The following is a 24,753-nucleotide window of genomic DNA, read 5'->3' on the forward strand; positions in this document are numbered from 1 at the left end:
AAGAATGGGAATGGGTGGGTAGGGAAGTGGGGGGCGCTATGGGGGACTTTTGGGATAGTATTGGAAATGTAATTGAGGAAAATATGTAATAAAAAAATAAATAATAAAAAAAAAGAAAAAAAAACAAAAAAAACCAAAAAAAACCCAAAAAAAAACAAACAAAAAAAAAACAATTCCCCTTTAATATAGTTATAAAATTTATAATCTATAACCTCTATCTATGTCTATCAATGAATATTATCTATATTATCTATATTACTTTACTATATATTATCTATCTATCTATCTATCTATCTATCTATCTATCTATCTATCTATCATCTTATATTCATTCTGTTTATCCAAAGAACCCTTACTTATATAAGAGACCCAACTAAGTGATTGTCTTTTTAAGGATTGTAAAGATTGCTTGTTATATGTTGCTAACTAGCAAGAAAGAGCATGAGAGAGTGTGAGAAGGGAGAGAGAGAGAGAGAGAGGCAGGCTCCAATGACAGCATGAGATGCCAGTTAGCCTTAAGGAAGTAGCTGGTTCCACACCAGAATGGTTTCATCTGGACGATCATAGTCTCACTCCTGCCTCTTCTGGGCTTTGTGAGCTGGAAAAGCCCCTTCGTTTGTTTAACCTCCCATCTGTTTGTCTATAAAATGGGGGTTTTAATAACATTTACCACATCAAGTTGTTGAGAGGATTGAATGGAACTGTGCCTGGAACCTGGAAAGCTTTCAACAAATGTTAGTTGTTGTTGATACTTTTGTATAATCTTAAAAGTACACAACAGATCTCTCAGTCCCCGATTCTAGGTGTGCACTCTCTGAGCCAGTCTCGCAGCTGTCCTTCTGATTCTTGATTGCCAATTGATATAACTGATGTATTCTTTTTGTTTATTTCTTTTTTTTTTCTGAGATAAATTGCCAAGAAGCAACAGTAGCTGAAAAAACAGGAATACAGGGAAGAGATAACATTTGTTGAGCACTGGTTGTATTCTAGAATATATCCATGGTATGCTTTACAAAGATTACCTTCTTCTACGTGTTTGTATAGGTAGTCGTGTACAAACAGTGTATATATGCACATGCGTAGTGTGTGTGTGTATGTGTGTGTGTATGTGTGTGAAGGACAGTCTCTGACATCATTCATCTTAAGGTACCATCCACCTGTTCTTCTGAGACAAGATCTCTCACTGGGGCTCACTGACTATGTAAGGCTGGCTGGCAACTGAGTCCCAGCAATTACTCTGTTTTTAGGTTGCAGTACTTCAATTAGAAACACGTGCCACCACACCCAGCCTTTTTACGTGGGTGTAGGGATTGAACTCAGGTCCTCTTTTTTTGCACGGGAGATCTATTACCAATGGAACTATCATCACAGGTCACCATATCCTCTCATTTAAAGACAAGAATCCTACCAGGTACACAGAAGCAGTCTATCCGCCTTTGCTTTTCAAATGGCCATATTCAGAGAGCCTGGAGCTCTCTGGAAATCATTCTGCATGCAGAAAGAATTCTTGGATTGGAGGCAAAGCCAGTGTGGGTGTTGGCGATCTCAGGGAGTGGAGTGTGGTGGGCAGTTGGCCCAAATGGAGCTTGCTGTGCAGAGAGAAAGAGAAACCCAGATCAAGCCCACAAGCAGGGCAGCAAGCCCTCGGCTTGTGATTCTTGGCCACTGGAACAATTATGTCAACAGGAATTTTCCTTGTGTACCAGGCCAAAGAGACTCATAGATAATAACCCTTTAGTCAAGGGAGACCATTCACGCCCTAGGAACACAGGGAAGGAAGGATGGTGATGATGCTCGTGCGCACACTCCCTGATTCCTGCCCTCCAGAGGGCTGGGATGCTGAGAAGGAAGGGGACAGAAAAGCAGAAAATAAATGCTGTGAGTATGTATTCTAGTTATACCCCAGGAACTGACTAAGGTTCTCTAGTCAAGCTGAGAACTGACTTAGCAGTGATGGGTAAGAACAGATGTAGCACATGGAAGAATTGGCTTTTTGTTGTCAACTCAAGACTTTATAATTTCTTCTCTGTTCAATCTAGGATGGCACCTCCCCAGGGATCTAGAAAATTAAAAGAAGAAGAATTCCAGATAGTTTCTGGAAAGGTTCGACAGTGTAGGCAGTGTGGCCCAAACTTCACAGCCACAACTCACTCACAGGAAGATCTCAAAGCAGATTCCTGGGCCTCTAATGTGGGGTCCAGGAGTTTGTGTTTTATACAGAGCTGTGGGGTTCAGGAGTTTGTACACAAATAACTTGAGTTGTTCTCTTGCAGCAGATGGGTGGACTACATTTGAAAGATATCATTTAGTCCAATGTCTATTTTACAGATTTAACAGAGGCCCAGAAAGTACAAGTGACTTTGCTGAGGGTCTTTGACACAGGGCTTCTGAAGGACCAAAGTCTTAAACCCAGGTGATCTGCTTGACAGTCCTAGTGCTCTTGTCTCTAGGGGCCCATGACAGACGGCCTTGCTCACTTGCTGCTCTTTATACCGGCCCTGTACTTCAGGCCACTCACTCAGGATGGCTACTTCTCATTGTTTTCTACTTACTTACTTTTTAATTAAAATTTTTAGTGTATAAAACACTAGATTCCATTATGCTGTTGTCACACATATTGACATTGTACTTTGCTCATACTTATGCACTTATGACTTTTAAATAGTTAATGCATGCGTGCGTGTGTGTGTGTGCAGGCGCGGGCCTGTAGGGCAGAGGATAACTCTCTGGTGTTGGTTCCCTCCATCCACCAGCTGGAGATTGAACTCAGGTGTCTGACTCAGTGACAATCATCTCTACCTGCTCAGACATCTATCTCATCAGCCTTAACAGAGTTAAAATACATCAAGGTGTATGTGAGAACTTCTGACTTTAAGTGGCATCCCACTTATAAATATTTTTATTCATTTTTATTTATTAATTTTAAAGATTTATTTATTTATTATTTAATACATGTAAGTACACTGTAGCTGTCATCAGACACACCCAAAGAGGGCATCGGATCCCGATTACAGATGGTTGTGAGCCACCATGTGGTTGCTGGGCATTGAACTCAGCACCTCTGGAAGAGCAGTCAGTGCTCTTAACCACCGAGTTATCTCTTCAGCCCATTCACGTTTATTTGTACATTTTAGCGTCACATAATTAATAATGTTTTTGAGACAAGGTCTTATGTATCCCAGTCGTCTTCTAACTCATGATGACCCCGAGAATGCCCTTGCATTTGTGATCTTCCTGCTTTCACCGTCTGAATGCTGGGATCACAGGTTCTTGCCACTGTGCCTGGTTTATGCCCTGCTGTGGATCCAATCCCAGAGTTTCAAACCCAGGCAAGCACTCTATCAACTGGGCTATATCCTCAGCCCGTTGCTTTTTGGAGACAGCATCTCATATTGTAATTAACATAGTCTGTCCTGGATCTCGTTATACAACATAGTCTGTCATGGACCTCATCATACAACAAAGTCTGTCCTCAGATTTGTACTGCCTGCCTCCTCAGTCTCCTAACCGCCGAGACTATGGGTGTGAGCTGCCATGCCTGAATGTGTAGAGATAATTTTAAAGATTTCTTTTATTTCTTTTGTGGGTATGTCTGTGTACCATGCATGTGCCTGATGCCAATGGATGTTCTGGAACTCGAGTTACTGATGGCTGATGGCTGCCATGTATGGCTGCCAGGAACAGAACCAGGTTGTCTGTAGGAGCAGCAAGTACTTTTAAGCACTGAGCCATCTCTCCAGCACCCCTCTCCCCATGTGTAGATATTTTTGAAGCTGAGGGTCTTTTTTTTTTTCCTTCTGGTCCAACACTTTCATGCCACCTGCATACCTTGTTCCTGAAACCAGAGTTTGTTAAATGTAAAACTGGACAGGAGAATGCTTGGCTCTCTATAAACTTTGTATTTCTGTAGTGAAATTATGTGTTGGGAATCAATTCTGCTCTCTGTAACCTTCCCTCCTAACATTTGTAAGAGCCCAGTGGATCCAAAGGTCTTACTCATGCTGCCTCTAGCAACTCCTAAATTGTGACCTTTTCTAACCTGTCCTCAGACAAAGTATGCCAGCCTAACGTGCTGTGTTCTCGAGGCTTGGGAGTGTCAGGAACCCTTTATAGGGTTGGCTCCTTGCCAGTGACAGACAGCATTTGTCTGTTGCTCTCCTTCCCCACTTATTAATCTGGACTGAAATGATGCTTTGTCAAAGAATCATGTGTACCGATGACTCTACAGAGGCCAAGAAACACTGATTATGGAATGCTGGTGACTGAATATCGACACGGGCACCTCAATAGACGTCTGTAACGAGCTCCATATCAAACAATCGTGATGATAGAAGTGCTATGAATTATTAGAGTGTGGATAATTCATCCTGTGCCAACCCTAACCACAGTAATGTTAATTCTTCCGTCCTGTAAAAGGACTGGAGAGGTTTCTTGGATTGAATGGTTAGCTGGTCTTCACTGAGGAGTAATGTCTCTGAGTTCTGCAGAGCACATTCAACTTCTGATGAAATCTTCAGGGCTTGCAAATGAGCCCATTTACATTCAGGAGCAATTCCTTATCTATGCCTTTTACTTTGCTTGGGTGTCTATGGGAAAGAAGTGCTCAGAATCACAGCTGGTGGGGATTGTGGAAGTCATGTGGCCCTTCCTTTGTGTCATAGGCAAGGAAATTGAGGCCAGACAAATGCCTTGACCATGGTCATCCAGAGCCAAACTAAGGTTACCGATGTCCAACCATGAAAATAAGTGCACTCAAATTAATATCATGTGATCATCATTATTTAAATACTAAACAAATGACAGCAGATTCATCAAGGCATATTATGGCTATAGTGAGCTATAAAAAGGCAGAGGAAGTTGATAGGAAACCTTTATCCTCCACTCTGAGAATACCACTGTTAACATTTCAAAAGATGTTCTCTAGGCTAAACACACACAAACACACACACACACACACACACACACACACACACACACACACACACACACACTTTCCCTCCCCCCTCTCTCACAAACACATATACACACTCATTCACAAACATATACACATACTCGAAAAACAAAAATACATGCCCAGATGTGGCACTCACTTTTATACAAATATACACAAACTCACACACACACACACACACACACACACACACACACACACACATACACACACTTCCCTTAGACCTAGGGGTAAATACATGGAGTTCACCAGTGCCCAAGTTTCTATAAATGAGGAACTTGAGAATAGAAAAGCCATGTTTGAAATAAGCTCTAGAGGTGTTACATAAGGAGGGGCCCATTTGGGTGAGTGGAACTGAGTGCATGGGAGTCTCTGGCTGTTTCCCCCACTCCTTCCCATGGGAGTTATCAGAATAAACTCAGTCCTTTACAGAAGCTAGCTGGCTATTATTACCAGATATGCTTCTTAGCGGACGGCCTTTGAACAAATTGCTTAACCTCTCTGAGCCTAGTTTCCTCATTTATAAAGTGAGATAGCACTTTGTAAGAGTGAGGGTAGTATGTGCTTACTGTTATTATTATGACTATGAACAACTCAAATAATTGAATTTATAGCTATGTGTGTTAGCTTCTTGCTGTATGTCAGGACTCAAGCCAAGCAGCTTATAAACGTTCCACTTTTCATACCCAGAGAAAGTGGAAGAAAAAGTACCTGCCTCTATGTCCTGGCAGAAGATGTCCAGGTAGAAGCAGACCCCCAAAGCCCTGTATCCTGGTGCTATCATTTTGCTAACCGATTGCTTTGCCTCCTTCAGCTTTTGGAATAGAGACCTTGGCACTTTTCAGGGCCTCTTGGCTGGGATCTACGTTTAAAAGCCTTCCACAGGGACAGGACTCTGACTGATGTAGAAGGTAGAAGTGCCTGTTCAACTATCATGGCAGAGAGCAGAGACACTGGCCAGAACCCTTTGTGTCTGGAGAATCCCCTTTTGGCTGTGCCTTGGTGTTCCCTAGGTAACAGTGGGGGACATAGCAGAGATTTATGGCCAGCTGCTCCCAGAAGCTACTTTACATGCTCTGTCTAAGAGAGACAGTGTCTGGTCCCAGGTGACTCATCAGGATGGAAGCAGACACAAGGCGGTGATGTGGGAGGAAGGATATCCCCCACACTCTCACTTCCCACGATCCAAAGGGACCTGAAGGGATTTCTCCAGCAATGCACTTTTATAAAGATGGGTGATCAAGACTCTTTTTATATGTGGAGAAACTGAGACCCCATTCCTAGAGTTCCTTCATTTTATAAATTAATTAGTCAGTTTATTTATTTTGAGGAACATTGATGGAATAGTTTCTTTGTACCAGGTACAGAATTAGGCTGAGTAGCAGATATAAACATAAGCAGACACAGACTGACCATCAACAGTGCTGTTGACTAGGTGGGGAGGGAGGAAGATGTGGCAATGGGGGACCGTGAGAAAAGGTGCAGGCCCCAAGAGTGGACCTGTCAGGGGTTTGTGTGTGAGCACCTTCACCTTCTCTGCAAGTGTTACCATCCTGTCTCCTCTCCTTCTTCCATCTTCTCTACTTTCACTCCATTTCTTCCTCCGTATGCCTCCCATCCTTCTTTCCCTCCTCCTCTTTCTCCTCTCCCTCCCGCTCTTCTTCCTCCTCTCCCTCCTCCTTCTCTTCACTGTAGTAAAAACTCAATAGCACAAAATTACTCTCTTAATTTATAAATGGTCACAGCAGTCCTGTGAAATGTATAACCTAGAATTTTTCATCTGACTTGACAGAAACTCTGTGTCTTAAATCAGTTTTTGATATGTTCTTCCTGGTGGTCAATGGAATTCTTCATTCTCCATTCCTATGACCTCACCTGGTTTACCTGCCTCACATGAGCAAATTGTGTGACATTTCTCATTTTTGCCACTGGCTTACTATATTTAACACAACATCCTTGAGGCCCATAGACTTTGTATCATTGGATCTCTCTCTCTCTCTCTCTCTCTCTCTCTCTCTCTCTCTCTCTCTCTCCATCTCTCTCTCTTTCTCCCTCCCCCCTCTCTCTTTAAGGATCAGTAATATTCTATTGTCGGCAAACACAATCTTCTCTTTATCCATCTATGCATGGATAAACATTTAGGTTGCTCCCACTACATGGCTGTTATGAACAAGATAGTACAAATATCTCTTTGAGATCTCATATCCAGAGGGAAAAGTGCTGGATTTTATGATAATTTCAGTTTTTTTTTGAGGAACTTCCACAATGTGCTCTATAGCAATGGTAGGTGTACTGGTAAGGCCCACTCCAAGGTGTCCCCCTTAGAGGTCATTCCATGCAACAGACCTAATATAAAGGAGGTTTATCTCAGGGAAGGGAGGGGAGGAAGGACCTGGAGAAGGGGTAGAGGCAGACAGATGGGAACAGATTCATGAGGGCAGAGAAGGGGGAACAGAGAAGGACAGAAAGAAAGACTTAAAGGGGGGAGAGAGATATGGGCTAGGAACACGTGGGAACAGAGAGAGAAAAATAGAGAGAACTGGGATTTCAAGCAGTTCTTTTATACTCCAGGCTACCTGCACAGGGCAATGGCAGGTAATGGTGACATGTGATGATGTAAGCTGTTGCTAGGTCCCTGGGAGGAACCTAGTGGAAACACCTGTAAGCTAACAGTGGTGTTCTTGTTACAACCCCTCTGATAATGAAGAGGAATTCCTGTCTTCCCGCTGTCATCAACACTTGTTATTTTCTGTTTTATTCCCCTGTGGGTTTAAATATTTATTTACTTATCCTTGTGTGTGAATGTGAATGCACACATGTATGTGTATGTTAGTGGAGGCCAGATGTCAGCCTTATTGTTTCTCAGGATACTGTTGATGACATAGTCTGTCTCTCACTGTTCTAGAACTCACTGACTTAGCTAGGATGTCTGGCCAGTGAACCCCAGAGATTTGTCTTTATCTATTTTCCCAGTGCTGTGTGCCACCACACCTGATAAAAGAATGATTTATTCATTTTCATTTTAATTTATGGATATAGGTGTTTTAACCTGCATGTGTGTTTGTGCACCACATGTGTGCAGTGCCCATAAAGGCCAGAAGAGGGCGTTAGACCTTAGGAACTAGGTTAGAGATGGTGGTGAGCCAACATGTGGGGGGGGGGGGTTGAACCTAGGTCCTCTGCAAGAGCAGCAAGTACCCGGAAACATTGAGCCATCTCACTAGTCCCAGTATCCAGAACTTTTTAAAAATTACGTTTTAGAGATTGAACTCAGATACTCAGGCTTGTGTGGCAAGCACTTTATCAATTCTGCAGCCTTTTAAAAGAATACTTTTTAATCATCATGGTGCTTCTCCAATGGATGTGTGGTGATATCTCATGGCTTTCCTGATGGTCAGTGATAGCGAGCATCTCTTAATCATTGGTCATCTATGTATCATCTTTAAATCATTTCACTCACTATAGAGCTGTTATCTGTTACCACACATATTCTTTGAGTATTTCCTTCTGATGCCGAGGAGAGTTGAGATGGTTTTGAAATTTCCATGAAGATCCTGTGCCACAGGGCTCCATACCCAAATAGCACGGGGAGAGAGCGAGCCTCCCAGGAGTGTGGACAGGCCTGTGAGTTCAGGTAGGATTACCAGTGCAGCTCAGAGGAACCTGCATGGAACCCTCAGGATACAGGAACTGTGAAGCTGGCTGGGACAGGAGTCTTCCAGTTTCCCTCTGGCCCATAGCTGATCCTGGGCCACAGAACTACATACACAAGTACTGCCAGGAGAGAGCTGGTCTCCCAGGAGTTCCTATACACCTGAGAGCACAGGTAAGACCACCACTTTTCTTCAAATTCTGGGCCCAAGGACCCTTCCAGAGCCATCAGGACACAGGAACCAAGGATCAGCTGGGGGACAGGATCCTTCTGGTCTCTGTCTGCATCCCAGAGCTGACCCTGTACCACAGCTCTCCATACCTAAATTCCTCTAGGAGAGTACTGGTCTCCCAAGAGTACTGACATACAGACTTGCAGGGCAGACAAGCGACAGTCAGAGACAGCAAGAACAGCTAACACCAGAGATAATCAGATGGTGAAAGGCAATCATAAGAACATAAGCAACAGAAACCAAGGCTACTTGGCATCATCAGAACCCAGTTTTCCCACCACAGCGAACCCTGGTTACCACAACACAACAGAAAGGCAAGACTCTGATTTAAAATCACATCTCATGATGATGACAGAGGAATCTAGGAAGGACATAAATAATCCCCGTAAAGAAAAACAAGAGAACACAGGTAAATAGGTAGAAGACCTTACACAAAAATCCCTTAAAAATTATAGGAAAACACAACCAAACAGATGAAGGAACTGATCAAAACCATCTAGAATCTAAAAATGGAAATAGAAACAATAAAGAAATCACAAAGGGAGACAACACTGGAGATAGAAAACCTAGGAAAGAGATCAGGAGTCATAGATGCAAGAATCAACAGAATATAAGAGATAGAAGAGAGAATCTCAGGTGCAAAAGATACCATAGAAAACATTGACACAACACTCAAAGAAAAATGCAAAATGCAAAAAGCTCCTACCCTGCAAAAAAGACCATCCGGAAATCCAGGACACAATGAGAAGACCAAGCCTAAGGATAATATGTACAGAAGAGAGTGAATATTCCTAACTTAAAGGGCCAGTAAATATCTTCAACAGAATTATAGAAGAAAACTTCCCTGACCTACAGAAAGAGATGCCCATGAATGTAGAAGAAGCCTACAGAACTCCAAATAGATTGGACCACAAAAGAAATTCCTCCCATCACATAATGATCAAAACACCAAATGCACTAAACAAAGAAAGAATATTAAAAGTAGTAAGGGAAAAAGGTCAAGTAACATATAAAGGCAGCCCTATCAGAATCACACCAGACTTCTCACCAGAGACTATGAAAGCCAGAAGATCCTGGGCAGATCTCATACAGACGTTAAGAGAATACTAATGCCAGTCCAGAGTACTATATCCAGCAAAACTCTCAATTACCATACATGGAGAAACCAATATATTCCATGGCAAAATCAAGTTTATACAATATCTTTCCACAAATCCAGCCCTACAAAGGACAATAGATGGAAACCACCAACACAAGGAGGGAAACTACACCCTAGAAAAAGCAAGAAAGGAATCTTCTTTCAACAAACCTGAAAGCAGATAACCACACAAACATAAAAGTAACATCAAAATAACAGTAAGCAACACTTCCTTAATATCTATTAAGATATTATTAATATCACTATTCCTTAATATCTGTAAACATCAATGGAATCAACTTCCCAATAAAAAGACATAGACTAACAGACTGGATACATAGACAAGACCCATCATTTTGCTACATACAGGAAATGCACCTCAGTGTCCAAGACAAACTCTACCTCAGAGTAAAGGTATGGAAAACAATTTTCCAAACAAATGATGCCAAGAAACAAGTGGGAGCAGTCATTCTAATATTAGATAAAATCAACTTTCAAGTCATAAGAAAATATAAGGAAGGACATTCATACTGATCAAAGGAAAAATCTACCAAGAAGAACTCAATGCAAGGGCACCCACATTCATAGAAGAAACTTTACTAAAGCTAAAAGCAGACATTGCACCTCACACAATAATTGTGGGGAACTTCAACACCCCACTCTCATCAATGGACAGATCCTGGAAACACAAACTAAACAGATGACACAGTGAAACTAACAGAAGTTATGGACCAAATGGATTTAATAGATATCTATAGAACATTTCATCCTAAATCAAAAGAATATACCTTCTTCTCAGCACCTCATGGTACCTTTTTCAAAATTGAGCATATAATATGTCACAAATCAGACTTCAACAGATATAAGTAGGTTTAAATAATCCCATGCCTTCTATCAGATCACTATGGATTAAGGCTGGTCTTCAATAGCAACAAAAACAGAAAGCCCACATACACATGAAAGCTGAACAATGCTCTACTCAATGATAACTTGGTCAAGGAAGAAATAAAGAAATTAAAGACTTTTTAGAATTCATCGAAAATGAAGGGACAACATACCCACATTTATGGGACGCAATGAAAGCAGTGATAAGAGCAAAACTCATAGCTCTGGGTGACTCCCAAAAGAAACTGGAGAGAGCATACACTAGCAGCTTGACAGCACATCTGAATGCTCTAGAACAAAAAGAAGCAAATACACACCCAAGAGGAGTAGATGGCAGGAAATAATTAAACTCAGGGTTGAAGTCAACCAAGTAGAAGCAAAAAGTGCTATTCAAAGAATCAACAAAACCAGGAGCTTGTTCTTTGAGAAAATCAATAATATAGATAAACTCTTAGCCAGACTAACCAGAGGGCAGAGAGATAGTATTCAAATTAACAAAATCAGAAATGAGAAGGGTTATATAACAACAGAAATGGAGGAAATTCAAAACATTATCAGATCTTACTACAAAAGCCTATACTCAACACAACTGAAAAATATGGATGAAATGGACAATGTTCTAGACAGATACCAAATACCAAAGTTAAATCAGGATCAGATAAACCATCTGTAACAGTCCCATAACCCCTAAAGAAATAGAAGCAGTCACTAAAAGTTTCTGAACAAAAATCCCCCTAGGACCAGACAGTTTTAGTGCAGAATTCTATCAGACCTTCAAAGAAGACCTAACACCAGTACTCCACAAACTATTCCACAAAATAGAAACAGAAGGAACACTAACCAGTTCATTCTATGAAGCCACAATTATTCTGATACCAAAACCACACACAGATCCAATAGAGAAAGAGAGCTTCAGATCAATTTCCCTTATGAAGATTGATGCAAAAATACTCAATAAAATTCTTTCCAACCAAATCCAAGAACACATCAAAATGATCATTCACCATGATCAAGTAGGCTTCATCCCAGGGATACAGGGATGGTTCAATATATGGAAATCCATCAATGTAATCCACTACATAAAGAAACTCAAAGAAAAAAAAACCCACATGATCATTTCATTAGATGCTGAAAAACATTTGACAAAAATTCAACATTCCTTCATGATAAAAGTCTTGGAAAGATCAGGAATTCAAGGCCCATACCTAAATATAGTAAAAGCATACTCAAACTAGTAGCCAACATCAAACTAAATGGAAAGAAATTTGAAGAAATCCCACTAAAATCAGGGACTATATACAAGGCTGCTGCTCTCTCTCTCTCTCTCCCTATCTATTCAATATAGTACTTGAAGTTCTAGCTAGAGCAATTAGACAACAAAAGGAGGTCAAACGGATAACAATTGGAAAGGAAGAAATCAAACTATCACTATTTGTAGATGATATGGTAGTATATTCAAGTGACCCCAAAACTCCACCAGAGAACTCTTACAGCTGATAAACAACTTCAGCAAAGTGGCTGGATATAAAATTAACTCAAACAAATCAGTAGCCTACCTATCATCAAAGGATAAACAGACTGAGAAAGAAATTAGGAAAATGACACCCTTCACAATAGTCATAAACAATATAAAGTATCTTGGTGTGACTCTAACCAAACAAGTGAAAGATCTGTATAACAAGAACTCCAAGTCTCTGAAGAAAGAAATCCAAGAAGACCTCAGAAGATGAAAAGATTTCCCATGCTCATGGATTGGCAGGATTAATATAGTAAAAGTGGTCATCTTGCTGAAAGCAATCTCCAGATTCATGCAATCCCCATCAAAATCCCAACTCCATTCTTTATAGAGTTAGAAAGAGCAATTCTCAAATTCATCTGGAATAACAAAAACCTCAGGATAGTGGAAACTATTCTCAACAATAATAGAACTTCTGGGGGAATCAGCATCCTGTGTCTCAATCTGTACTACAGAGCAATAGTGATAAAAACTGCATGGTATTGGTACAGTGACAGGCAGGTAGATCAATGGAATAGAATTGAAGACCCAGAAATGAACCCACACAATTATGGTCACTTGATCTTTGACAAAGGAGCTAAAACCATCCAGTCAAAAAGAGACAGTCTTTTCAACAAATGGTGCTGGTTCAATTGGCGGTTAGCATGTAGAAGAATGCAAATCAATCCGTTCTTTTCTTCTTGTAGAAAACTCAACCCAAGTGGATCAAGGACATCCACATAAATCAGATACACTGAAACCACTAGAAAAGAAAGTGGAGAAAAACCTCAAGCCCATGGGCACAGGGGAAATTTTCATGAACAGAACACCAATAGCTTATGTTCTAAGATCAAGAATTGACAAATGAGACCTCATAAAATTACAAAACTTCTGTAAGGCAAAGGACACTGTAAATAGGACAAAACAACCACCAACTGATTGGGAAAAGATCTTTACCAACCCTACATCCCACAGAGGGCTAATATCCAGTATATACAAAGAACTCAAGAAGTTATACTTCAGTGAACCAAATAACCCTATTAAAATGGGGTACAGAGCTATACAAAGAATTCTCAACCGAGTTATATTTAATGGCTGAGAAGCACCTAAAGAAATGTTCAACATCCTTAGTCATCAGGGAAACACAAATCAAAACATCCCTGAGATTCCACCTCATACCAGTCAGAATGGCTAAGATCAAAACCTCAAGTGACAGCAGATGCTGGTGAGGATGTGGAGAAAGAGGAACACATCTCCACTGCTGGTGAGATTGCAGGGTGGTTTAATCACTCTGGAAATCAGTGCAGTGGTTCTTCAGAAAATTGGACATGGTACTACTGGACTACAGGAGGACTCAGCTATACCACTCCTGAGTATATACCCAGAAGATGCTCTAACATTTACTAAGGACACATGCTCCACTATGTTCAAATCAGCCTTATTTATAATAGCCAGAAGCTGGAAAGAACCCAGATGTTCCTCAACAGAGGAATGGATACAGAAAATGTGGTACATTTACACAATGAAACAATGAATTCATGAAATTTTCAGGCAAATGGATGGAACTTGAAAATATCGTCCTGAGTTAGATAACTGAATTATCAAAGAACACACATGGTATATACTCACTGATAAGTGGATATTAGCCCAGAAACTCGGAATACCTAAGATACAACTCACAGACCAAATGAAGCCCAAGAAAAAGAAAGACCAAAGTATGGATACTGTGGTTCTTCTTAGAAAGGGAACAAAATACCTATAGGAAGAGATACAGAGACAAAGTGTGGAGCAGAGACTGAAGGAAAGACCATCCAGAGATTGCCCCACCTGGGGATCTATCCCATATACAGTCACCAAACCCAGATACTATTGTGGATGCCAACAAGTGTTGCTGACAGGAGCCTGATATAGCTGTGTCCTAAGAGGCTTTGCCAGAGCCTGACAAATACAAAGGCAGATGCTCACAGCCAACCATTGGACTGAGCACAAGGTCCCCAATGGAGGACCTAGAGAAAGGACTGAAGGAGCTGATGGAGGTTACAGTCCCATAGGAGGAAGAACACTATGAACCAACCAGTACCCCTAGAACTCCCAGGGACTAAACCACCAAACAAAGAAAACACATGGTGGGACACATGGCTCCAGCTGCATATGTAGTAGAGGATGGCTTAGTTGGACATCAATGGGAGGAGAGGCCCTTGGTTCAGAGAAGGCTCGATGCCCCAGTGTAGGGGAATACCAGGACAGGGAAGCTGAACTGTGTGTGTTGGTGAGCACGGGGAGGGGGATGAGATGGGGAGTTTTTGGAGGGGAAACCAGGAAAGGGGATAACATTTGAAATGTAAATAAAGAAAATAATAAAAAAAGAAATTTCCATAAAGCCTTTCGGAAGACTTGGCAGAGGGATAAGCAGGGGTCTTCCTCAACACGATTGTGTCATATAGTATTGAAGTTAAATCTTAGAAGTTCTATCAGTTTACAGTGGTGTTCAGAAAGACTTTGAGAACAATATTGGTCCTGCTGGTGGTTCTTGTACTTTGTCTGGCTGCCTGGGAAAGTGTAATAGGGAGGTGGTCCTGCTGAGAATATCTCTCCCCAGCCTTTACGACTCACTGGGCTTTTCCAGAAGTCCTCTGAGGTCTCCAGTCCTTGGGAGACTTTTGGAGTGACACACATTTTTTCACAGTAAATAACTCTACACTTCTGTTTCTACCTAATAATCATATTAATACATCTGGAGGCAAGTTTCCGCTAGGAAGCGAAAAGCTTGCTTCAGCCATCCCATTATACACCTTTCAGCATTCTTAAGTCAGTGCACATTCTGGTAGCTGTCCAGGTGGAGGCAGTGCTGGCTTTGAGAGCAGGTATGATCCTTAGAGGCATCAGGAGTCTTTACGAAGACAATACAAGTAAGAGTTTGGGTCTGTCCCATGGCTTCCCTTGCTTTTATGTCAGGGGCTTTCTCTGCTGCCTCCCACTCATCAGCTTCAACTGGGTTTCCAGTGGGCATACGGCAGGGAAAAAACCAGGAAAAGTGATGTCCTCGTCCTCATCCTCATCTCCTTCCTCCTCTGCTTCCTCTTCTCTACCCCATCTTTTTCTCTCTGCTTTGGTCTCGTCTGATCTAGTTCCACCTCCTCCATAGATCTTGCTCAACTAGGCATGTATACAGCAGTACATATCACTGGCTTGCTATATACCAGCACGGATGTCCTATAAAACAGAATACAATAGTACTCGTGTATATATTATGTAGAAATAATTTTAATAAGGGATATAAAGGACCTATATGATAAAACTTTACTAAGAGGCATAAAAGAAGACTTAAGCAAATGAAAGGACACATTATGGAGACATTGAGAAGCTGCCAATGGCCTCCAATTCAATTTATCCATTTATTGCAGCTCCATAGGAAATATCAGAAGAATTTGGAAGGAGCTTAGCAAAATGATTCCAAAATACTTCTGCAATAAATGCTTAAAGAGAGAACATAAAATTTGGGGAAAAAAGGTTAGAGAGGAAATGTCCTACTGGGTTAGAATTTTGATAACGTGACTGAAGTGAGACAGTAGTGCCTAGAGCCTAGCTTGATGGCTGGAGTGGATGATCTATCTAAATGACTGTCTGCTGGTGAGATGTAACATATACATGCAGGTAACATCTATTGGTTACAATGATACTGATTTTGGATACTCAAAGAGGCTAAAGTCAAGGCCCTACTTGCTTGCTACTCTGCACAAACTGTGAAGCCCAGGCTGTGTGTGTTGCTTAACCATAGAGCTTAATTAACATGTGTATGATTCTGATATTATTCCTCATGTGTGTTTACACACACATACACACATATATATACACATATATACATATACACATACATACATTTGCATATACACATACACACATACATACACATACATATACACATGTATACATTTGCATACACACATACATACACATACATATATACACATATATATACACACATACATACACACATACATATGCACACATAACACATATACATACACACATACACATATAACACACATACACATACATACACACATACACATACACACATAATACACACACATATACACCATATGCATACACATCATATACATGTACACATATACAAACACATACATATATGTCATATAAATTAGAAATTTTAATATAAACAAGTAAATCATAAAAGTAAGAAAGTGTAGGTAAATATTTTTAAAATTCAGAAAATCCCTTTTTAAAAAAACATGGCACCAACTATGACTAGTTGTAAAAATATAAATAAAAATATATTGTGGCTGGAGAGATAGCGCACCAGTTCACAGAACTGGCTCCTCTTGCAGAGGACCTGGGGACCTGGGTTCACTTCCTAATACCCACATAACGGTTGAAACAGTCTCTAAATTCCAGTTATAAGGCATCTGATGCTCTCTTCTGTTCTTTGGGGTCGCTGCATAAAGGTCGTGCACAGACATGCATGCAAACACTCAGCCATAAACACAAAATAAATCTTAAAAATATAAGGTCTTATATTTCAAAACTCCCACATTGCCAAGTTAAAGCACAAAGGTTATATTAAATTATGTCTTGAGCAGTGTGACTCATATTATTTTGATATTAGAAAAATTCTTAGAGATCAATCATAAAAAAGAGAACAACTCTCCAAACAAAAAGGTGAAAAATATCTACAACTAACTACATAAAACCAGTAAAGTGTATGCAAACCACATACCAGAGATAGCTGGGTTTTTAATTCACCTTGCAGAGAGAAAGGAACAAGAAGTAATCTATAAGTAGTCAATGGCAGAGATGATCGGTCCCATGGGGTTGCCAGAGAACTGAAAAGTCTCTATCATCAAGCATGTTGTTTTAGAACTGTCTTCCATATATTTAGATACACACACTTATTCTGTTACAATAAATTGTAGTCAGGACAGCCACATGTTGCATATTTTTGTAGTCTCGGAGCAATAGGTCACACTGAATAGTCCATGTGGGGTAGCAGACAAGATCCTGAAGGTTCATATAAATCAACCTCTATGATGCTCTTTTTTAACTAAATTATCAGATGATGCATTTATCTGAATGTATTTACCACTTTTAAGTGATGCTTGCATGAGCATATTAGCTGAAATCATGTCTGAGGAGGTAACTCGGGGTTCTAAGTGATTTAACTTTTTCCCGTATATCAGAATTAAAAGTCAACAGTGTATAATGTGCAGTTTGAAGGCTATTGTGTAACTGGGCTTGTTTAGCAAAAGGAACCTGGGACCCCAGGAAGGCCCTTGGCAAACTTCACATAGATAGATGCCTGGTGTTTTTCTCTTATTTTCACAGAACAGAACAAAACCTTCCCTGGTTCATGGATTGAAAATGAAGACTGCAAAAGTCCCAAGTTGTACATCTCAGAATGGAAGAAGCCACCAAAAGCCCACCTCCTTTCTCCACATTCCCATGGAAGTCTTTACAAGCCTGAGGAATTGGATAAGTCTGATCTAGGGGTGGCCACACAGACCAGTCAACTATGTGGATGAAGCAGACCTGTTCTACCTGCCCATCTCCTGGTGTCCTTAAATAGATCCTTTCATCTGATAGGTAGCTGTAAGGGTTGGCTGTAATTTTGGTTTAGAGTCTGCATTGTGAGGGTATTGTGTATGCTAGTGTCCACATATATTAGAGGGCAGAGGTCACCTTGGGCATTGATTCTCAGCGGCTGCTCACTTTGCGTTTTGAGCAGGGTCTGGAGCTCAGCAATTAGGCTAGACTGGCTATTGAGGAAGCCCCAGGGATCCACTGGTCCTGGGATTATAAGCATGCATCTCCATGCCTGGCTTTTGATCTACAGCTTCCCACTGGCAGGTTCTGCAGACTAGATCTGAAGGCCTTCCAAAGAGTACTGGTGGAATGTGTAATAAGAAAATGTAAATTTATAGTCCCCTTCCCAGTGACAACTTTGATGGCATTTGGAAATGAAAGTCTTGGTGTATGGGAAGTGTGCATTTCATTCCCAGCCTCATTATGTGCCATGGGAAGATCTGAGATGTGTCTGGGTGGCACGGAGAAAGCACCTCACATACTTTCCTTCTGTGTGGCTCTTGTCAGTGACAGCAAGGTCACGTTTTATCCAGAGTTAGAAATTCACTCTTTAGATAATACCTGCATATACAGCACCCCAAATTGATGAAGCGAAAGGACTGAATTTGCTCATGCTAGAGATTGCCTGGTGCAGATGAAGCTGGGCACACAGCTCACAGTGCATGGCCAGGATATGTTTTCTCTATGTGTGGACCATGACTCTGATAAGGGTCCTATTTTCAGACTTTTTGTTCATTGTCACCTGAAGCACTGTCCACACTTCTTGGGGGCTATATCCTCCCAGATCTCCAGCCAGTGGGAGATATTAAACCATGTTCTAATCACTAAGAAAATTCCCAGGTTTGTGCATCTCACTGGCCCTGACTGGGCTGTGGGTCTGGCTCTAAGAGTCTCTGTGGTCAGGGGTGGTTGAGTCACACACTGCTTGATGTATCTCAGTCACAGGTCACCACTGGGATGAAGCTAAAATGCTGAAGGTGGAGAGGGCAACTCTTCATATACATTCGATGGCACCAGAGGAATAGGAACCCTGTAGTGGCAAAGCCAACATCAAAGCTCATCATGTACATGTTTGGCAGCAATTCTGAGGACACTTGTCTAAATAATTTTAGAGTCAATAAAACTGAGGTCCAGAAAGGGGAAGGAACTTTCTAGAAGACAGAGAACACATTAAGTGAGGACAAGGGTCCTGCAGCTTCCGTTTTAGGCTCTCTGCACTGAGCATGTCCCTTTACAGCAGTGATTCTCAACATTCCTAATGTTGTGACCCTTTAATACGGTTCTTCACATGGTGATCCCTGACCATAAATTCTTTTCATTGCTGCTTCATAAACTGACTTCTTCTTTCTCCTCCTCCTCCTCCTCCTCCTCCTCTTTCAAGATTTATTTATTATATGTAAGAACACTGTAGCTGTCTTCAGACACTCCAGAAGGGGGAGTCAGATCTCATTACGGATGGTTGTGAGCCACCATGTGGTTGCTGGGATTTGAACTCAAGACCTTCAGAATAACAGTCAGTGCTCTTAACCACTGAGCCATCTCTCCAGCCCTGAGAACTGCTTCTTCAAGAGATCATCTCTACAGCCCAGTGCTTCATTTCCTAGACCAGGTTTAATTTTCCCAAGGGATCATGAGGGCAGGATCGTATACATGTATAGCTGTGTTCAGGAATTTTCATAGATGTCAAGCTCTGTATATGAGTGGCATCCACTGGCACTGTGCAGATTGTCGCCTGTGTGGGCACCCCTAGGCATTCTGGAAGATGGATCAGTTCTTCTGTTAAGATGGCAAATGCTTGTTACATGTAGTGACACTTTTGCCTCTAGTACTATGCAAGGCATCGCATCAATCACAGCACTCTTTTTCCTGGTAGTCCAGGCTTTGTCTCAGGATCTTTTTCATCTAAGCCCTCTGGTTTTTTTTTTTTTTTTTTTTTTTTTGTGCCAGTTTTTAGCTGTAGCAGGCACTCATCCCAAACCTATTCACCCCATTGCTCAAAGTAGACCGAGCCTATCCTCAGAATGATCCTCTTCTAGGTCTCCACAAAACTCCCTAGTATTATATGAAATAAAACAAAGTCTGTAGGAAGTGATTAGCACCTTGTAAATGACCAATGATTGATATTTAATGACAAACATCTAAGAAACCTAGCATCTTTAAAGATATCTTGTTAGAAGTAGCAAATGTGTTCAGCTCCTATTGTCTATATTCTCAGTCTATCCCCTAAGTTACAAAAATAAATTAGGGAAATAAGCTGGCAGTTACATGTTTATTGGTATTTCAGTTTACTTTCAGACACATACTACCCCCATCGACCCCCTCCTTTACACACACACACACACACACACACACACACACACACACGCACACACACACACACTCCTTTTGAAACTTAGTATTTGTAGTTTTAAACAGTACAGAGGAGTCGGGCAGAGACTTATAGCTGTGTTAAGAGTCTCTTTTTCTCTCTTTCTGTCTTTGTCACTTGGTTTCCCTCCTGCTGTCTGGTGATATCAGGGTGTCAGGTGACTGACAGAGAGGTTTTGGAGGCAGCCAATTGGTTGTATTTGGCAGCCTCCAGAGACCTGTGCATGACTGACTGGCTTCCTTAAATGAGAGTTGGAGGCAGTGGAGTGTCTTGGATCAGCCCTGCCTGATGCTTCTCTGCCTGTGCTCTCCCCATGAGCCAGGTTGATGGGGGGCGGGGAAGGGGGAAATGGGAGGAAAGGAGACAGTGCACGGTGTGGAGTAGCACAGGGTGGATTGCAGCTAGCTTTGTGACATTAGACTCACCTTGGCCCAATCCACTTGCTGGCCTGTGCCAGGAGTTCTCAGTGTGGTCTGCATTGATAACACAGAGGCAGTGCCGGGAAGGGACTGAAGTTTTACAAGGCTGTGTATATTTTTAAGTGTTTTGCAGAGATACCATCTTTCTATTTGTGGTGTTTCTTTCAGCCCTGTTTCCTTTTAAAACAAATTTTGTAAATTGAAAAAAAAAAGATTTAATTTAAAAGGGAATTAAGCTTTTTAGGTTAGAGCTCAAAGCAATGGGTTCTGCTATGATGTCATCACACGCAGACACATGCTATTGTATCTTCTTCTCTTCCCCACTGACTTCCATAGATCCCTTCCCCTCTCTAGCTGACTGTCTTTCTCCTGCTTTAGACCTTAAAGGGGGGGGATCTTGAGGACTAGCAAAGAGCTGCATGTGAGGGTGTCATGGGGTGTCATTTGATGGAGGCTTGGGGAACACTGACCTAGAATGAGGTTCTGAGTGGTATCAGCTCTCTTTCTGATGCTGGGAGTTGACAGTGAGCACATTACTGTGCAGGCACCTGGAGGGGTGACACTAGGAGAGCATGCTGCATAGGGCTTCCAGTTCCATCTCGTGCACAACTGTGTTACCTTCTCATACTGTCTCTGTTTCTTATACTACTATCTAAATTTATCTTGTTTACAGCTGTGCTCCACAATGCTGGGGAATTCCAAACACCCTGAAAACTAGATGTTAAGGATATGAATATGACATGAATATAAATTTTCATGTTTTTGGATATATATATATATATATATGTGTGTGTGTGTGTGTGTGTGTGTGCAATCATGTGTGTGTGTATGTGTGTGTGTGTGTGACATCTGTGTGTGTGTGTGCATTCATGCACAGTGTGCATTTGGAAGTCAGAGGACAATTTGGGCATTTCTTCTCAGGCCCCTTTCACTTTTGGTTTGAGTCAGGGTCTCTCACTGGAATGGGACTTTGTCACATAGGCCAGGCTACTTGGCCCGTGCACTTCTACAGACCCTCCTGTCTCTGCCTACTTTCTCTGTGCCTCACTTTACTCTACACAAGTTCTGGGGATTTGAACTCAGATTCTCTTACATGCAAGGCAAGCACTTTATCAACTAAACTATCACTCCAACCTGTTTATTTGCAGTTTTTGTAGTAAAATCAGACCTTCATAGTTGTGAAATTATGCTTTCTGAATTTATTCCTTGTAGGGTAAATATTTCCATGTACAGCTGCATAACTGTTAACATGCCTGATTTCAGTGCTGGCCCAGATGCTACAGTGTAGAACACATGAGTTGGTATTGAACATATCAGGCAGAGTCTCTCAAAGACTGGAAAAAGTCTTTATCTCCAAACAACTGGTGACAAGGCCTTCAGATAAGATGCTTCAGCCTCTTCTTAGCTGTTTGTTTTCTCAGCCCAGTCCACGAAGATGGAAGATGGCAAAGGTCTTGTTTGCTGACTTAAGGCTGTATCTTGAGGCTGGCATCAGAGCTGACCCAAAGCAGGCACTTTGTGTCTGAGACTGGAGCCATTCAGTGAGCATGCTTCTATAGAGCATGATGTCCCGTGGTGGTAAAGAGGGCTCACTGGTAGCTCTGCAAGTTGCTGCTTTTTGCTGACTAGCCTATTGTACAATCTATTTGGGCTATGTAAAGGGTTGGTGTGGGTCCATTTTGGGGGGCAATTTGGACTGAAGACAATCTCCCAGAAAGCCCTCTCTAATTCAGTCCATCTGCCTCTTAAGGTCCTCATTCCTAGTGCAGATACTGTGCCAGTTGAGGTGTTATAACTGTAGGAAACTGCAAGCCCCAGCCTGCCTTCTGACCCATAAGTCCTAGCCAAATCTCTGGACGTGTATTTCCAGAACGTTCCTTCTGGAATGATAGTTGTGCCGTCAGTTTGCCTACTTTTCTTAGTAGTCCTGCCCCCATACCCTATTCAGTATAGCAGGTTATCTTGTATGGAGCAACGACCTGAGAAACATTTACTGAATAGAAGGATATATAAGTGATTGAATGAATGAATGAATGAATGAATGAACGAACTTCATCTTTCTTGACATTTAATGTCGTGTCTTTCTGGCTTTGTGTACTCCTTAGTCTTTATCTGTGAGGTGTTGGCCCACGTGTCTTTCTTTCCATTTTGTTTTGTAATAAATAGATCCTCCACACTTTAGAGTGAGGTTACATTCTGAAAAACAAATTTTGAGTCGAAACTATTGTTAAGTTCAAATGCATCTGACACATGTAACCTATGAATGACCATCATTTAGTAACAGGGCTTGTGCAGAAGATCAGTGGCTTCACTCCTGGACACAAGGAGACTGAGTCCTGGGTCGTTTCACTGCAGAGTATCAAGAGACTATTATTAGATAGTATATCACCATCCCAAGAAATGATCAAAAGTCAGAATATAGTTTCTACTGATCTTGTCTCATTCCACATTACCATAAAGTAAAATATTTGTTAAGTCAGAGACTGTGATGGTTAGTGTTAACTGCCAGCTTGACAGGACCTAGAACCATCCAGGTGATGGACCTCTAGGCACACCTCTGAGGGTTATCATGATTACATTAACTTATGTGGGAAGAGCTGCCTACTATGGGCAGAGTCATTCCCCGACCAGAATCCTTACCTATAAAAAGTGGAGGAAGTCCTGGCAGTAGCTTGCATTTATCATTCACTTCTGATTGTAAGTAAAACATGACTAGATGCTTCAAGATCCCTCTGCTTTGATTTCCTCATTGTTATGGGACTGTGTGCTAAAAAGAGCCTTTTCCCCATAGTTGCTTTGGTCAGGATGTTTTGTTACAACACCAGGAAAAGACCCTAAGGCCAATACTGTTTGCTTTCAGTTAGCACCCAACCTCTTCCTCTTTATCTTTGCCCTCAGGAAGCATTGAGTATCCACTTCCTGTGGTCAGAAGCATGAGTGAATTCATCATCTCGCAAATCATTCCTTCTTTTCAGAGAGGTGAAATAACTCACCCAAGGACACACAGCTAGGACGTAGAAGAGCTGGATGCATAACCCAGGCTTGACGTTCCTCTGCATAGCTTGGACACTTTTAATCTTTCCACTTTTCTCTTTCACGTTAAGCCCACAGACTACCAAGGCATACATCAAACTCTTAGCTTGACCTGCTGAACCCTGAAGTGGACCATCAACCCTTGGACACACATTAGCACCTCAAGTCACCAAAGACACTAGGATTCCCACCATGAGATTCTGAAACTGTGCCAGGGTCTGAAATCCCCCACAGCTGTTTCTCGGTTATATTTCTAATAGCATTAAATAATACATCAAATAATAATCCTGGTAGGTATTCAAAGATGTATTTGCTTAATTAATTCTCCTCAGAACAAATAATGCATGCGAGAGAAGCCTTCAGTTCAGTGATGGGCCCACACCAAGTATGCTCAAGGGGTACGATTTGTTTCATTGAAAGGAAGCTCATTCAAATGCTTACCCTCTCAGGCAAGTAAGTGAGACCCAAAGCCGCTCCGCCCCACACAATCAGGACCTGGTGGGTGGGGAAGAGCTTCACTGGGTGAAAAGTCTGGAGTCTGGACTCAGTTCTGGCTCTCCTGAGCACAGCTTTGCCCTTGTCCTTCTGGGAGGCAGGCCTGGTCTGCAGCAAAGAGAGTTCTGAAACCCGTAAGTAATGAATCACCAATGTTTTGCCTGAGGGCTAAAAGAGAAGTCAATTTATTTGGTGCCTTTCTACCTTCAAATTATCCAAGTTCCTGCAGGATTCTTAGCTCAGGAACATTTGCTATCGTGTGGCCAAACCACCCCTTTGAGGTGGTATAAGCCACCGACTTACCTGGTTCCCTCCCCTTCTCCCTTCTCCCTTCTCAGTGAAGTTGTTGGAACTGTTTATGCTGAGGTGCCCATCCCTGAGGGCCAGGGTCTTCATGAATACAACTCGGGGAGGCAGAATTTGAGCAGAGGAAGCATGGTGTGAGCGATTTGTGAGCTATGTTGGTACTTAACACCACATGCAA

General features: G+C 41.7%; 1 protein-coding gene across 7 annotated transcripts in view; it reads right to left on the reverse strand.

Moving 5' to 3' along the window:
• The window catches only part of Adra1b (adrenoceptor alpha 1B), a 125,909-nt gene that overhangs the window by 71,117 nt on the left and 30,039 nt on the right, over positions 1 to 24,753 (reverse strand). For 2 of the 7 annotated variants that reach the window (XM_029483750.1, XM_029483749.1), the window contains one exon: positions 24,216 to 24,437. The exons of 4 other annotated variants lie outside the window; for them this stretch is intronic. The gene's annotated coding sequence lies outside the window, so the exon portion shown is untranslated. The remainder of the gene's footprint in view (positions 1 to 24,215; positions 24,438 to 24,753) is intronic. One more of the 7 variants, XM_029483751.1, reaches the window with a different exon arrangement.

This window comes from Mus caroli, chromosome 11 (genome assembly GCF_900094665.2).
Source record: "Mus caroli chromosome 11, CAROLI_EIJ_v1.1, whole genome shotgun sequence".
Taxonomy (NCBI): domain Eukaryota; kingdom Metazoa; phylum Chordata; class Mammalia; order Rodentia; family Muridae; genus Mus; species Mus caroli.